The sequence below is a fragment of the Cyprinodon tularosa genome, unplaced genomic scaffold, assembly GCF_016077235.1.
Source record: "Cyprinodon tularosa strain WSP-4 unplaced genomic scaffold, ASM1607723v1 ctg467, whole genome shotgun sequence".
Classification (NCBI taxonomy): domain Eukaryota; kingdom Metazoa; phylum Chordata; class Actinopteri; order Cyprinodontiformes; family Cyprinodontidae; genus Cyprinodon; species Cyprinodon tularosa.
The window spans coordinates 191,871-208,464 of NW_024039193.1; the positions used below are offsets into that span (position 1 = coordinate 191,871).

General features: G+C 38.7%; 1 protein-coding gene across 2 annotated transcripts in view; it reads right to left on the bottom strand.

The window, feature by feature from the left end:
* Positions 1 to 5,106, bottom strand: part of LOC119794056 (ras-associated and pleckstrin homology domains-containing protein 1-like) — a 120,046-nt gene extending 114,940 nt beyond the window's left edge. For both annotated transcript variants that reach the window (XM_038301388.1, XM_038301386.1), the window contains exon 1: positions 5,016 to 5,106. The gene's annotated coding sequence lies outside the window, so the exon portion shown is untranslated. The remainder of the gene's footprint in view (positions 1 to 5,015) is intronic.
* Between the last annotated feature and the right edge of the window lie 11,488 nt (positions 5,107 to 16,594).

Consider the following 16,594-nt stretch of genomic DNA (forward strand, 5'->3'; position numbering starts at 1 on the left):
TCACATTTCATTTGCCCAGAAACAATTTTTACTTCCCCAGTATAATGTTTGAAAAATATAGTTCCTAATATTCATTTTTGTATAAATATCAATACAACATGTTTTTTTTTAAATGTTTTTTTGTAATTCAGTATTTTTTAAGTTTCCAGGTTCCTGGTGTGTATCTGCATGCGTCAGATAATGAACTCAAGCCTTCATTACCGTGTAAACATGCTTTTCAATCCTTCCTTCACATTCTTTTCAAACTAAACTTTGCTTTAAACTGTTGCGTGCTTGGAAAAATATAAATTGTAATGTTAAAAATCTAAAAAAAGCTTGACAGGTTAAAAACTTAAGATAAATCACAAGATAGAAGTCAATGTCACAAATAAATAACTTTTATTTTAGAGTCACAGTATGTTTATACAAGATAATACTATTAATATAATGTGACTTTTCTAGAGAATCATTATACATAGTTATTTTATTCAGGGTTTCCACAGTCTGACATCATTTCAGAATTCCCTGACTTTTAACTGACTCAGGATTAGTTTTCCCTGACAAAATAAATGCAGCAACAAGACAATAATAATAACATAACAGGTCATCAATCTAACATGTTTAGCTCTATAACATTTAAATGCACCTCTCCAATTTCTAAGAATTAAAAAATGTATGAACATTTTTTAATGTATGACCTGCATCACTGTACAAAAGACTGGCGCATGGCATACAATTATGCCAATTTTCCTAATCCCTGACAAATAATTTTTAATCTAGGGTTATCTGGGTGGTGGGTGTGTCTGATTCGTGCCAATTCCTGGACAAAAATCACGCCATCTGGCGGAAAATCTTGCGGCTTTTTCAAATCACGCGAGAATGTGTACAAAACAACAAAAATGGCACCGGCAACGCATGCGGGTCCTTTTTTAACCGAATGTCGGTGATTTAAAAGCAGTTTTGAATGATAAATAATATTTTTTTTGAAATTTTTAAATTTGTACTCTCCCGACAATAAAAACTACTTGCCCCGGGCGATCGGGTGATGGTTAACATCGAGCCCTGGATGATGTTTGCAGAATCTTTGTTTTGCTGTAGGCCTCCTCAGACTCTTAATGTCAGGGGTGCTGAAGAGTAAAAGAGGAGGATTATGAGGATAGTAGTGAGATTAAGGATGACGAAGACTACTGGGCACTCGCAGACAGACAAGAAGAGGCAGAGCTGGAGACTTGGAGATGTTCAGAGGGAGTGATCCAAACGGGCAAGATTAAAAGAGTGAGTCAGAAATGATCAAAGAGGAAGGAGCTGCAGAAATATCTGGAAACGCATTTCTACTCAAATGTTGTGCAATTCTAGGGCAGATACTTCTGGAGCCTGTTTTGAGTGGAAGGGAGTGTGCTGCAACAGACTGCTGCAATGATGATGTGATTCTACAGACTGAGAGCGGTCTATGATGCAGTGAACCAATCCAGGACAGGCAGAAGAACAACCAAAACAGAAATACCCAAACGAGGACAGTTACTCACAGATCAATGCGGTTAAAGTGACATTTTTATTGCCAAAGGCTGCAGAAATTCCAGATCAGGAGATTCTATAGAACCAGCTTCCTCAATCCTTCACATTTTAGACGTCTCTGCATCCACGTCTGCATCAAATAACCAAATTAGCTCCTCTAAATGCCGTAAAGATCTCGCGCCTCCTGCTGTATTATGAAACATCCATCCATCATCCATTATCTGACACGCTTGTCCCAACTGGGGTCGCGAGGGGTGCTGGTGTCTATCTCCAGCTCTCAATGGGAGAGAGGCGGGGTACACCCTGGACAGGTCTCCAGTCCATCGCAGGGCAACACAGAGACAAACAACCATTCACACACACACTCACACCTAAGGAGCTCATGTTTTATATAATCTTGGTATATGCCTGAAATAAATGACTAATTTCATCTTAACTTGGCCTTGAATCATCCAAAGATTAATTAAATCAAAGCATCCTGGATGAGCAGGTAAACAGCGGATGATGAACATACGTCTGAAGGAGGAAGATGCCAGCAACGTTGAAGGCATTTCTTCGATAGTTGGGCTGTGATGTTAGCATGAAGCAGGTCTAAGCTGGGTTTAAAAGGTCCCAATCACTTTAAAGTTCAATCTGTCCCTTCATCCGTTCTTCATCCAGATTGGTTCCTCGTCTGCCAAAGAAAGAGGAAGCATTTCGGGTCCAATCTGATTTAACCAGGCTATAATCTGTGATTTCCTCTCCCTCTGACCTTCCCACTGGAAATGACATTTGTTTTGGCTTATCTTTCTGGCCGAACCGAGGACACTGGTGCTGGACGTAGAGGCGGTTCTAGCGTGATGAAACTGTCTTCTACCGTAAGCAATCACAACTAACTGCTCCAACTGGGTCCAGTTAGACTACAGCACAAACAAACCATCCAGAAAAAACACCTGATCATTTCCAAAAAAGTTCCATCAGGAAACCAGGGACTTAAAAAAGTGTCATTTTTTATCACTCAACTGCAAACAGTAAAAGCATTTAGTAATAATGAAACATGCAGGGGGTTTAAAAGTGGGGCTCAGGGCCCTCTGGGGGGTCATGAGACACCAAGTTAGGGATCAATAAATGGTTTTCAGAATCATTTTAATAGGATCAACCTGCTAGTTAGTGAGTAAAAATATATATCAAAAATAATAATAAAAATGTAATAAATTAATAAAATAAATGTGATATCAAATAACTAGATGGAACATTTATTTCTGTATCTAATAATGATTCAAATATTAAATATACCACGAAATTGTAAAATGCCCAATAATTGTCCTTTAAAATAATAAGAAATATAGATATAAAATCATGAACCAAGTAATTTTGATGTCATTTAACAAATTATTTTTTTTCAAACTGAATATATTTACTTGACTTCATTTGTATAAATAAATATTGAGTTAATTAATTATATGTAAGTTTAGGGGGTTGCATTACAGAAGGAAATTGTTTTGATTGAGAGAATAAATACAATTCTGACAACGCTGACATTTTTAGGACGTTTCAAACCCCTTATGTCACCAAGTAAAAAAAAAAAAAAGCAGTTTTATTCCTGCTGACAATCAGCAGTAAATCAAGCTGAAGTCAGGAAGCTTTAGTAGCAACAGAACTTTGATGAATCCCTACCTCGATATCCCAAAGAAATATACTCAAAATACTGCTGGACATTAATACCTTTATTCTACTGTTATAATACAGTAATAGACATCTTCAAAGCTAGAGATAGCAACTCTACATTCAAAAAATTATCTAAAAAAATATTGATTCATGAACTCTTTAAAAGATTTGTGAGAGAATAAAAACAAAAAGTGGAAAACAAAGATGAGGATCTGTAGCTTTCCTGAAAATACTGGTAACATTTCATTATGTTGTCTGGTGAGCTTCATGTTTCCATGGAAATCTGGTTTTGATGGTATAATTATCCAATTTATTATTTGTGGACTGGACAGACGGATGGTTGCAGGCGGGATTTACCATTATGCAACACTAGGCAGTTGCCCCAAGTTCAAGGGGGGCCCATAAAACTCTGTTTAAATGTATGGTTAATACAACTATTCCTTATTTGTGAACATTAATTTTGTTTTTGATAAAAATCCTTTCGCTAAAATGCCATCAGAATGCTTATAATATTAAGTGTGTCTCAGCCCCCCCTTCAGTGTCCACCATATTGGATCAGTCCATTTGCTGCACATGTTCAGAAAGGTCCAAACAGACAGCAGCAAACCATTTGAAAACAAACCATGCAAAGAGCAGTGTTGCCAACTTAGCGCTTTAGTCGCTATAAATAGCCACTTTTCAGACCCCTCTAGCACTTTGATTTCTAAAAAGCTCCTAGCGCCAAATCTAGTGGCGACAACATCTAAAAGCAGCGAACTCTGCTCTCCAGAGCAAGTAGATTGGTAACCCCGCCTCCTGCTCTCCTCTATCTTGTCTGCTGTCATGATTCATGCAGCTATTATTTCATCCAAATGAAAAATGGAGAACAGATAAGCAGATCATGGCTTGTCTACAGTGAAAAGAAGGACTGGGTTATTTACTTTGGCCTTTTTGGAAACACAGGAAGGAGCAATCAGCTAAGTGAGCTTAGTGCTTGGAAAAAATCTTTCATTCCTTTAGAGACAGCATGAAAAGTCAGCTGAGTACAAAACATAGAGAGGAAAACAAGAACAAGAGAGGGACAAAACCTAGAACAGATAATGGATGTCTATTCTATTAACATTTCTCTATCTGGATAACGGGTCTGTTTTATATGTTGTCTTCCCAATTAAGAGGGTCCCATGCCTGACTTTGCCTCGGGCGCCAAATTTCCTACATCCGCCTATGTATGAATAGATGGATGGATGGATGGATACAGATGCCTTTAGAAGGACTTGTAACAATGACTGGAAACAATGGTGGACCAGCAGAGACTCCAGTTCAACCAGTATGGGTCACATCTGCGCCCTTAAAGAGACCTGATTGAACTGGACGTGTTAAAAGTGATTTGTGAGGCAGCTGCGGGGCGAACACGCCCATGTGTGTGTGTGTGTGTGTGTGTGTGTGTGTGATGCTGCCAGGACGCCACGCCTTGCCTGTGTCAGCCAGCCCGGCCTCTGAGCCTCGGAGCTGCAGGCTGTCAGCCGGGCTTCCCGGCGAACATCCAGGCCGTTACGTTAGTGCGTCCATCCGCGGCCCCGCGGGGCCCAGGAGCCAAACAAACCCACATCCACACAATGAGCCACAGGGCTCCCAGGCAGCCGCGCATCTGCAGCCGCAACTCAGAGACATTAAATCAGCTGAGGTGAATGGGAGCCTTTTCTCCGTGCCCCCCTCCCTGCCTGTCCTTCCCCCGCATTCACACGCAGCCGCCCCGCCGCATTAATTGGCTTTTTTTTTTTTGCGGTGCTGTTAATTAAGATGAGGCTCTATGCGTTCGCAGCACAAAGCAGATCTGCAGCGTTCAGGTTGTTTCTGAAGGCAGGAGCAGAAGCTGGGATATGAAGGCTACTCACTGAGAGGGTCTGATCCAGACGAGATTCCTGGGAGGAAAAACCCGCAGCCAGCAGCGGGGAGACGGAGCGCAGCTCTCCGCGGGGATTTTCTGCCGGTTTGTTCACCGACTGCCCTTTTTCCCAGATATATCCCAGATCCTGGCGATTCCCCCTCTGCCTGCCTGCCAGCCACACTCTGCGAGGCTACAAGCTGAACAAAGGGAGCCGGCAGGATCCGCGCGAGACTACCAAAATAAAAGCTGCGCCCTGTAAACATCTGAGAGTCATTTCCATTTCAGCAACAACCCAGTGCACCTAAAGGGGGAAACATGACATGATTGAACTCTAAAATCCTGATCTCACGAACACTAACGAAAGAAAGAAAGCAAACCCCCCACAGCATTATAGGTACTTCACTGTACTTTAGAATGGCCATGAGACATTTGTCCACATCTTCTTTGCTTAATAACAAACTAAGCATGAATGTTTATTAAAAAAAAGATCTAAATCTGAGTTTCAATTGACGAAAATCCTCCCAGCAGATTATAAAAGCTCATCATATTATTTACTGTGATCAGACAGAGAAGGTTTGTGATCATAACCAGGCATGATCACCTACAGAAAGTGTGTTTAACTGCCTTATTCTCCTGTCTGTCTTATCAACGATAATATAATACAAGAAGGTGGCCAGTGACACATCATATCCTAAAGAAATGTGAACTTTAAATATTAAAAATCCTGATCAACCTCAGAAAATGTAAAGAAAAAAAAAGGTACCTGACTTCTTTAAATTATCATTAATTTGCTACAAACGATGGTGCAACAATAGTCTTTGATAAAATGGTTCGGGGAACTAAATAGAGTTTAATACAAAATAAGACAAGTTGATCTATATAAATTTACTCATTCATTGAGTATTTTATAACGGAGTTGAATCTTTTTAATTTCCGTTTTTTTGAACACTAACTTAACACATTTTTTATTTCCAATCCGGATCCCAAAAACCGCCTCGCATCCTGCCCATCCCAGAAATTAGCCTCAACCAATCAGCCTTCATTAAGTCACCTATTCTATTCTATTCTATTCTATTCTATTCTATTCTATTCTATTCTATTCTATTCTAATGATATATGCATTGTGTGTAAGACAAGAGGTGAAGTCAGAATCTGGTCCATTTTCTAATTTCTTATTAAGTTCAAGTCTGACCTCTAGTGGTAGGTTAAAGTATTACAGCTACTTTTGTGCCCCCAGGTCCAGCTTTTTATTATTCTCATACACTATATTGCCAAAAGTATTTGCTCACCTGCCTTGACTCACATATGAGCTTAAGTGACATCCCGTTCCTAATCCATAGGGTTCAATATGACGTCGGTCCACCCTTTGCAGCTAGAACAGCTTCAACTCTTCTGGGAAGGCTGTCCACAAGGTTTAGGAGTGTGTTTATGGGAATTTTTGACCATTCTTCCAGAAGCGCATTTGTGAGGTCGCACACTGATGTTGGACGAGAAGGCCTGGCTCTCAGTCTCCGCTCTAATTCATCCCAAAGGTGTTCTATCGGGTTGAGGTCAGGACTCTGTGCAGGCCAGTCAAGTTCATCCACACCAGACTCTGTCATCCATGTCTTTATGGACCTTGCTTTGTGCACTGGTGCACAGTCATGTTGGAAGAGGAAGGGGCCAGCTCCAAACTGTTCCCACAAAGTTGGGAGCATGGAATTGTCCAAAATGTCTTGGGATGCTGAAGCATTCAGAGTTCCTTTCACTGGAACTAAGGGGCCAAGCCCAGCTCCTGAAAAACAACCCCACACCATAATCCCCCCTCCAACAAACTTTACACTTGGCACAATGCAGTCAGACAAGTACCGTTCTCCTGGCAACCGCCAAACCCAGACCCGTCCATCAGATTGCCAGATGGAGAAGCGCGATTCGTCACTCCAGAGAACGCGTCTCCACTGCTCTAGAGTCCAGTGGCGGCGTGCTTTACACCACCGCATCCGACGCTTTGCATTGCACTTGGTGATGTATGGCTTGGATGCAGCTGCTCGACCATGGAAACCCATTCCATGAAGCTCTCTGCGCACTGTTCTTGAGCTAATCTGAAGGCCACATGAAGTTTGGAGGTCTGTAGTGATTGACTCTGCAGAAAGTTGGCGACCTCTTCGCACTATGCGCGTCAGCATCCGCTGACCCCGCTCCGTCAGTTTACGTGGCCTACCACTTCGTGGCTGAGTTGCTGTCGTTCCCAAACACTTCCATTTTCTTATAATACAGCTGACAGTTGACTGTGGAATATTTAGGAGCGAGGAAATTTCACGACTGGATTTGTTGCACAGGTGGCATCCTATCACAGTTCCACGCTGGAATTCACTGAGCTCCTGAGAGCGACCCATTCTTTCACAAATGTTTGTAAAAACAGTCTGCATGCCTAGGTGCTTGAATTTATACACCTGTGGCCATGGAAGTGATTGGAACACCTGATTCCAATAATTTGGATGGGTGAGCAAATACTTTTGGCAATATAGTGTATGTAGATACTTTTCTGTTTTGTTTGTTTGTATTATTATTTTTTTTTTTTTTTTTGCTCGGTTTCTATGTTTATTGTAAAAAAAAAAATAACATCAGTGCATTGTTTTTAAAAATTCTTACAAAAAAAGAAAAAAAATTGAAACACTTTGTATGTCTTCATTTGGAAAATTCAAATATTTTTTCCGGTCTTTTCTTTCTCAACTCAAACAGATATATAAATAAATTTAGAAAAAAAAGGAAACTTACCACTGATAATTATTTTGATATCTAGATATAGGTCTCTAATATGGAGGGTGCAAGGGCCAAAATAAAATAAGTACATAACTTATGAAATAGCTATTTCAATGTGCCATGTGTGTATTGAAAATGGAAATACATGAATTTTTTATAAACATATAACAAATTATTCTTCAGTGCTGGTAAGAGGGATTCAGAGTGAAACAATAAAGCAAATGAATTATGTCCTGGCTTCATTCTATGTGGCTCTCCATTGTTTACTTTCCTGATTTCTGTCGCACAAATGACATTATCATTGCTAAGCCACAGCTGCGGGGAGACGGAGGCTACACAGCTGTGGAGGGGTTAGACCAGCTTTTTCTGCCAATGAGAAGGAAGCCAAATGCCATTATTGAAAAACACACTTTAAAGTCCTATTTTCAATGGAAAAGAGGCTTTATTGACCCAAAAAAATAATTATTTTCTCTTCTTAAAGAGAAATTGTGTCCAATTTGATAAATTAAATGGCACATTTAAATTATTATTTCATAAGTATTTTTTTATTTTATTGTGACACTCGTCAAATCGTAGTGTGTGGTGTGAAACATGAACCTCCACCATATTCCAGTGTTTTGGAGCATTAAGCAGGTTGTGCCCTTATGTAACCCTATCTTCCCAATAACTCTAACTAGCTCTATTTTTCTCTATTGAAAAAGCTCCACTGCAGCATGATGAGTTTTAGGAGTGTCAGAACAATCTTTGTCTGAATTCAAAAGCACTCCACACTTTTCAGATGTCTCTTTTATACTTGAAAATTCTGTATCATTTACAGAATTAAATGAAACAGAAGATTAATGTGTTAATTAGAGACTTGATTGAAGTTTCATGGTCATATTATGGCAAAATCTTTGTGAAAATAGGATCAGCTCAGCCTCTGCAGCCTGATGTGTTACATTCAAACCAATGAAACTAATCATAAGTTCCTGATCAGAGCAAATAATAAAAAAATAAAAAAAAGTTCGGCACATAAGAAAAGGAAACAAATAATGATTTGTCCTTTAATGCAATAGAAATGACAATGAAAAGTTTAAAAAGTTGGTTTCAGTTATTCTCACAGTTATTTGCAGGCAGTTGTCTGCTGCAGAAGGGTTTGCGGTTGAGAGGAAGGCAGAAAATGATTAAAGCAGTAATTCGAGCTGCAGGTTCACAGGCATGTGTGTGTGTTTGTGTGTAACCTTGAGTTTCATCATGTAGAAGAGGGACACCCCCTGTTGGCTCACAGATCGCTGATGGAAAAAGGAATTCAGTATCTCCACCCAGTCTGTTTCTGTTTGACTTATTTTCATCATAAAAAAATATTTAATCTGTATCACATATTTTTCCTTTCCAACCCACACCTCAGATGCTGCCTTTAAGCTGTGAACACTGGTTTATGCTCATTTCTTATCACATTTGAACCATTCTTCTTCTTCTTCTTTTTTTTATTATTAATTTTGCACTTGAGACCGGTGGGGTTGGGGGGGCTAGAAATTTTCATAATCAGGGGCTTAGCCCACAAAATATTTCTTAGGATGCAGGAGACTTGGTACAGCAGAAAAAGTAAGAAGTTATTGCTGCATTCCACCTATTTGTTAAGATTTACTGCATATTAAATTAATATTTACTACTGAATTTTTCAGAGAAATGTTCTTTTCTAAGATTATTTAAATAAGAAGTAGACCAGAGTCTGGATGTCTTGTGCAGAAAAAGTTTAATACCGTAGTTGCAGGATCCGGAAACATGCAAAGCAAGACGTTTTGTATAAAGAACTATTGAATCACCATTTTTACCAGATTTTGTTCCACCTCTGTCTCTTCATTCTGGCCCGTTCTTCTATCTGTGTTGTCTCTCACTGTTTGTGCTGCATTCATACATAAACCAGAGCAAATTGCTGTTATCCAATGCTATTTAATAACGTTAACAGACCTGTCTGCAGAAACAAATTAAAGTTTCAGGGGTGCAACCTTTAAGAACAAGCTTTTTCTTTTTTCCCGGGCTTAATTTTTCTGTGAATACTCCTTCAATGCTTAGAGAATAAAATATATCAATAAAATAGCAAAATAAAAAAAGCTTTAAAAAACAAATTGTGTAATGCTGCGCTCATTCTAATGAGTCAAAAGTTGAAAATCAGTCTAAACATATACTCTGATAAACATGAATGATTCATACTAATAGAGTTACCTACTGCACCGCAGCAGGAGTCAGCCATGCACTGTTTTTCACACTTCCATGAGGAAAACAACTCAGGATTATTGCATCAGAAACAGAGGCGGGTAGTAACTAGTTACACTGACTCATTTACCGTCAAAAAAAAAAAAAAAAAAAAAACTTTTTAGGAGTCGTTTTACTGTTTTGTACTTTTAACTATTACCTAATTTATAATACGATAGTATCGCTCTTCTTACTTTAGTAAAATTTCCAGCTAATCTATCCATTATGAGAGACGTCACTTAATGAAAACACACCTGTTTTAAACAAATAAAAGGGACACACTTTCTTCTTTTTTGTAATCAAAGGTTATTAGTTAAATGTTATTTACCATCTGCTCAGTCTCCCATTATGATCACTACACTGTAATTTAAATTATTCTTACATACTGTAACTTTTGATTTTGCGAATGAAATGGTCATGACAAGTTTGTTTCCACTTTGCGGTTACGGTTGTTTGACAGTCTGCACTGCCAAATATGGAAATCTATATAAGTCCTTTTTTCTTCAAATGAGGTTACTTAGACACGTTAAAATAAGAAAAAACAATTACATTGTCTTATTTCAAGTGTATATTATCTAATTATCTTATTTTATGAGTAAAAAAACTAATTTAATTAGCAAATCATCTTATTTATCTACTCAAACATATTAATTCAATTCAGTTTAGTTCTATTTACAGTTCACCAGATCATACAGTCAGTTTAATTCAAACTTTTCTATCTAAGGAAAACCAGTTAATTGCATCGACTCATTGACTCTGATGCAATCCCTCGCACTAAGCATGCTTGTAGCGACAGTGGAGATGAAAAACTCCCTTTTAACAGGAAGAAACCTCCAGCAGAACCGGACTCAGAATCAGTACACATATGTAAATGTATATGTAAAAACATATATATTATATATGTATTTATTTGTACAAATACAAATAAATATATATACAAAGTAAATAGAAAGTTTTACAGTGTTTTTTGCAGTGTTATGTCTTATTTATCTGCTCTGACTCCCGAATGAAGGAGATGATGGGAAGTGCACCGACATCCTGAGCTGTCTAAAGCCGGGCATTCACTGTGAGATATTTTTAAGCGTTGCAGGCAGCTACAACTCAAACTGTACGCGAAACTGCAGGGTTTAAAAGATCACAGTTCATGATGTATGTTCTCACACTGTGTGACACAATGCTCTGATGCAACTACCTGCTCACAATTAAAAAAAACCACCTGTCGGACTCAGCACCGAGGGATGGGACTAGTCGAACTCGTCAATCTGGAAGAAGAATAAGAAGAACTCCCTGGTTTGCACATGCGCAGTGCTCAAAGTTCTGGTAAATCTGCTCGTAGCTCTGCTTCAACAGCAGGATTTGCGCACAACCACCACCGACTGAATTTCAAACATATTTGATTTTCTCCTGACCTTACGATTGCTGATCGGTAGGTGGTTGTAAGAGGCTGATAGCCCCTCTTACCCCCTATATACTGCATGACGCAGGATGTACGATCAGGCTGAAAGCAAGCCCGATCGAAAAAATCCTCACACGACTGAGAATCAGCCCGAAAAGTGCATAAAATAATTTTTTATCTGTATCAAAAAACTACTAGAGTCAGAATATTCTAATTAAAAGACTTGAAACAGAACATCTAAACATAACAGCTCAACATCTTAATGATTTTTATTCACAGAGGAACCCTGATCTTGGTTCACTGACACTTTGTGGTGTCATTTGATTTTTTTACTCAAATTTTGCATAAAAGTTGCAAAATGTTGGAAAAACAAAACATTTTAAGAAAAAAAAGTTGTAAATGCTCCAATGGAAGGCTCGTGATGTGGAAGAGGCAGCTGCCTAGAGTTGACAGGATGGAGCTACATGCAGGGCAAACCTGGAGGAAACATCAGCATGAATGCACAATGACAACAGTTAAACATGGAAGTAGCAGCATCATGCTGTGGGGAAGAGTAGCAACTGCAACCAGCTGATGGGGCTGAAGGGTTTGTGTGGTCGGAGGCAGAGACTGGGGAGCAAAAGTGGTTATCAGGAAAACGCTTTGAGCTGAACCTGAGAGATAAACAGATAGTTTTTTCAGTGATGAACTCGCTGTCCACTTCTCCACATCCTGACGTCATACGAGGACGTTTTGAAACTGGCAGCAGGGTCCGAATCTTGTCTGGAAGCAAAGACTTGCAGGAGAGCAGCTGTACTGTAATCCGGGCGATGCTGCCCACTGACTTTTCTCTCTGTCTTTGTTTTTGATACTTTCACTGCTTCCGTCTTTGGAAAGAGTCAGTGGAAACCAACGCCTCCGGGTACAGATATGAGAAAGCCCCCCCAACCCCCCTCTTCCTTTGACATCATTATACTAGATCCAGCTGAGGTGCATATGTTTTATAGTAGCACACCTCTTACCTCATTTCCTGCCTCTGCAAGTGTCTGCTGGAAGAGTGAAAGCGGTGACATGAGTGTGGGTGATACTGTGGTTTCTGATACCCTTAACCAATGTTTGGGTGTGCTGTGTTTGCCATGTCTGCAACCGTGCTATCATCTCAGCATGCATGCACATGTATTTAGCTACGTGATTTCATGATGCTGCATGAAATTGTGCTACAGTATTTTACAATTTTTTACAGGAAGTGTATGTATCTGGTTTACATTCTGTCGTGCTGCTGCAAAGAATCTGCTGAGACTGGAGTATGATCAGCAGGGGAATCACAGCAATGAGAAACGTTTCTTCTGCACAGATCATCACGAGTGTCTGGGCCTGGTGAATGGTGATGGTGGATTCATCACTACTGGAGCAGCTGCATGATGCTCGGGTAGGAACAGAAGAAACTGTTCACATAGCGTTTTAACAGACACAACTTTCAAGATGACTGAGATCTTATGCAGTCTTAGCAATTAGCAAGAGTTTTTTTGATTTGCACAGCCTGGTGCAAGATAGCAAGGTCAGAATCTTAGTGTAGGATGCAATTTATCATCAGGTTATTTTACATTTCCCTGAGTTACAGTGCAAAAAGTTTTCTCAGAAAACATCCAACTTCCAAGTTTTAAGTAAAAGTAAGACTGTACCAAACTAATCAAATCTATTGCAAGGAGGCTAAACAAAAACTGAAAAGCTGCAGAATAAATGTATGGGTGTTTATGCTGATATTTGGAGAAACACTTAAAGGTTCACTTTCTGCACCTGGTTTATCTTCAGTTTGCAGATGTAAGCATTTAGTTTACATCCCTCTGGATGAAGTAGAGAGTTTGGATAACAGATTTCTTCTAAATAAAAACTCCAGGTTTTGTTAAAAACATCCAAAACTGTGTGGAAAGATTGTATTACTGTCGGAGGATAACAAAGCTCAACTTTAGGGGGATTATTTTAAAAGTATTTGTATGGTACAAGAAAAACACAGCAAACAACAAAATAGTCTTACATCTTTTTAATAAACGTGCTTTTTTGTATTTGGTTGTTTTTCTGTTTGGTTGTTTTTCACAAACTCCTTCCAGACTTGAAAGAATTGTCCTGTCACATAAACCTGAGAACTTCAAAAAGTTCCCTGGACTTTTCCAATGTTAGTACAGTACCTCAGGTACTGTTCAATCAGAATAAACTAGTTATATTATTCAAATTAAGACATGTTATTTCATTAGGATCATTGATTTGATGTTAGAAGAACCTGGATGGGCCCTTGGCTGGCCCCCTACAATTCCTTTTTAAACATCAGTATTTGTACTTCTGTACTCCACCAGTTGTGGAAAATGTAACCCTTAAATTTAGTCAAAACAATGTATGACAAGAACAGCACACAATATAGCAAGATTAGACTTTTTTTTTTCTGGAGGGTTTGATGTCACAGACGTAACTTGGATGAAATAATAGCTTCATGAATCATGACAGCAGACAAGATAGAGGAGAGCAGGACGTGGGGTTACCAATCTACTTGCTCTGGAGAGCAGAGTTCGCTTCTTTTAGATGTTGTCTCCAAAGTCTGCAGTAGCAGAAAAAAGTGGCTAGATTTGGCGCTAAGCACTTTTTAAAAATCAAACTTCTAGAGGGGTCTGAAAAGTTGCTAAATATGGTTTGCTGCTGTCTGTTTGAACCTTTCTGAAAATGTGCAGAAAATGGACTGATCCAATATGGTGGACACTGAAGGGGGGTGGGGGGGTTGGGCTGAGACACATTTAATATCATAAGCGTTCTGATGGCATTTTAGTGAACAGATTTTTATCTAAAACATAATTAATGTGCACAAATAAGGAATACTTGTATTAACCATACATGTAAACAGGGTTGTAATGGGCCCCCAGGAACTTGGGGCCCTAGGCAACTGCCTAGTATTGCCTAATTGTAAATCCCCCCTGGCACTATAAAGTGGATACAACGAATGTCTAGTGGATGAAAAAGTAGTGGACTCGAATTTTCCCACATTGCACCTTGAATAGTTGTGATCATTGATGATCACTAGAAGAGCAGATATATCCTAGAATTCTTTACCATAGAGTTATGGGATTTGTTCCGGTGGCAATATTGTACTTACACTATTATTTTTCTGTCCTCTGTAAACAGTTGCACTGCAAGAAAAGAATTTCAAGGGCAATAAAAAGAGAAACTCCAAAAGTCTCCATCTGGGATTTAAAACTCTCTAACCTTTATAGAATCATTCTGATGAATCCAGTTTCATTAGAATAGTGTACTAAATGATCAATATTTACAGATAACATTAGAGAAACATATAGCCCATTGGAACCCACTAATAAAAGTTGAAAACTAAATAAGTATATTTTCTTAAAATAAGGGATTTTTTTCTTCAATTGAGGAGGTAAGTGAGACACTTTGCCATTTTAACAAGAAAATTTACAAAAAAATCTTATTTACCTACTCAAATTAAGGGTAAATACTCTTAATTAAAGAAATTTGTACTTATTTATAGATATAGAGTTTGAGAGAAGAACGGGAAAACTAGGCCTCCTATGATCGACTATTAAAACATTTCTGCATTTGTTCTCACAGTGGAAGAGGTGGCTGTGAAGCCTTTTTTTTTCCTGCTCTTTAATTTTTAAAGTTCACTGCAGATTTAGAGTCAGAATGTGGTGAGTACATTCATGCGGGGGGAATGGGAGACAAAAACGTCAACAGTGTAATTAGATGATGTCACACTGATATTTTAACTTGGAACAGTGAGACTCAGAGGAGTCTTTTTTCAAAATCCGGAAAATGTTTAGCTTTCAGAAGTTTTTTTGCTAAATTTTTCTTCTTGTATTCTATTAATTTAATAATTCAACTGCAATGCACTGCAAAAAATGAAATATAGGCAAGTACATTTTTCTCTAAGAAGTACATTTACCATTGACTTGGACAGGTAAGACTATTCACCAATGGAAGAGCTCAGTCATATTATATGAAATGCAAAATATATAACTGATCTTATTTTAAAGGCAAACATACTCATTTTACTGGGAGGTCATATTATAAACCTGCTAAAATTAAGGCGAGATACATTAATTTTAAGACATATTTGCCCCTTTTGTGATCTTTTTTTAGCAGTGTAGCAGAAAAAAAGATGACATTGCACCAGACAAACACAAACACACATAAACAGAGCAAAAGGCAAAAAAACAAAACAAAAACAAAAAACACCCCTCTAATAAAATAACCTAGTTTTGCTAATCTGAAAAAAAAAAATCTGAATTTTTAAGATTAAATTTCACCTTCTACTGCTGAAAAGCTACTAGATGTTGATCTTTGATGGAGCAAATCATATTTTATATGCCATAAATGTGATGACCTCCAACCCAAATCTAATTGCATGATTATTAAATATTGTTGCATCTAGGTACCCTTTGGAGTTTTTACTGTTTTGAGTTTATTGATTGATTCATTGATTGATTGATTGATAGATTGAATTTATTGATCTCACAGTGGAGAAATTTACCTTTTACATCAGTTTAAAAAGTCAAAAAGAGAAGGTGCCAAAGGAAGAGACAGTTGCATGGGTTATATACAGTAAATAATGACATATGACAACTTTTTTTTATAGTAGGATCATTATACTGGGTTATTGCATAGGTATTTATTAGGGATGGGACTATTTATGAAAACCGTCCCAACTGTTCTGTTCGACTGTCTCGGTTCGATTCGCGTGTGTTTCGTTCGGTTCATGCGCTGCTCCTTTTTCTCGTAGGCGAAGCGTTTACACTCCAGAGCAGAAGGTGACGGTACTGCGACCAAAGCCAACCACCAGTAGTAAACAAGAAGAAGAAGAAGCGAAGCAGTGTAGCCGGGTGTCACTGCATGAAAAGTGAGATTTTTGTCCCCGTAAACTCCCGCAGATCTCCCTGATTTTCGTCAGTTTCCGACAATTTGCAACCCGTGCTTGTCCGCGTTTGTGGTGCCACAAATTGTCGGAAACGGACTCTGACGTATGTGGAGAGCGATCAGCTGTACTAATGGCCCTAATTAGCATATGAATGCAGCAAACCCGCGCGGCTGGCCAGGTCTGGCTTGAATAACCTACTCAGTATTGGCTGAAACCACTATTCTCAAACAAGTGAAATCGCTCGTGATTGGCAGCAAAACCACACGTGGCCACGCCAGGCTTTAATTTTCTTACTGAGTATTGGACGGAACCACTT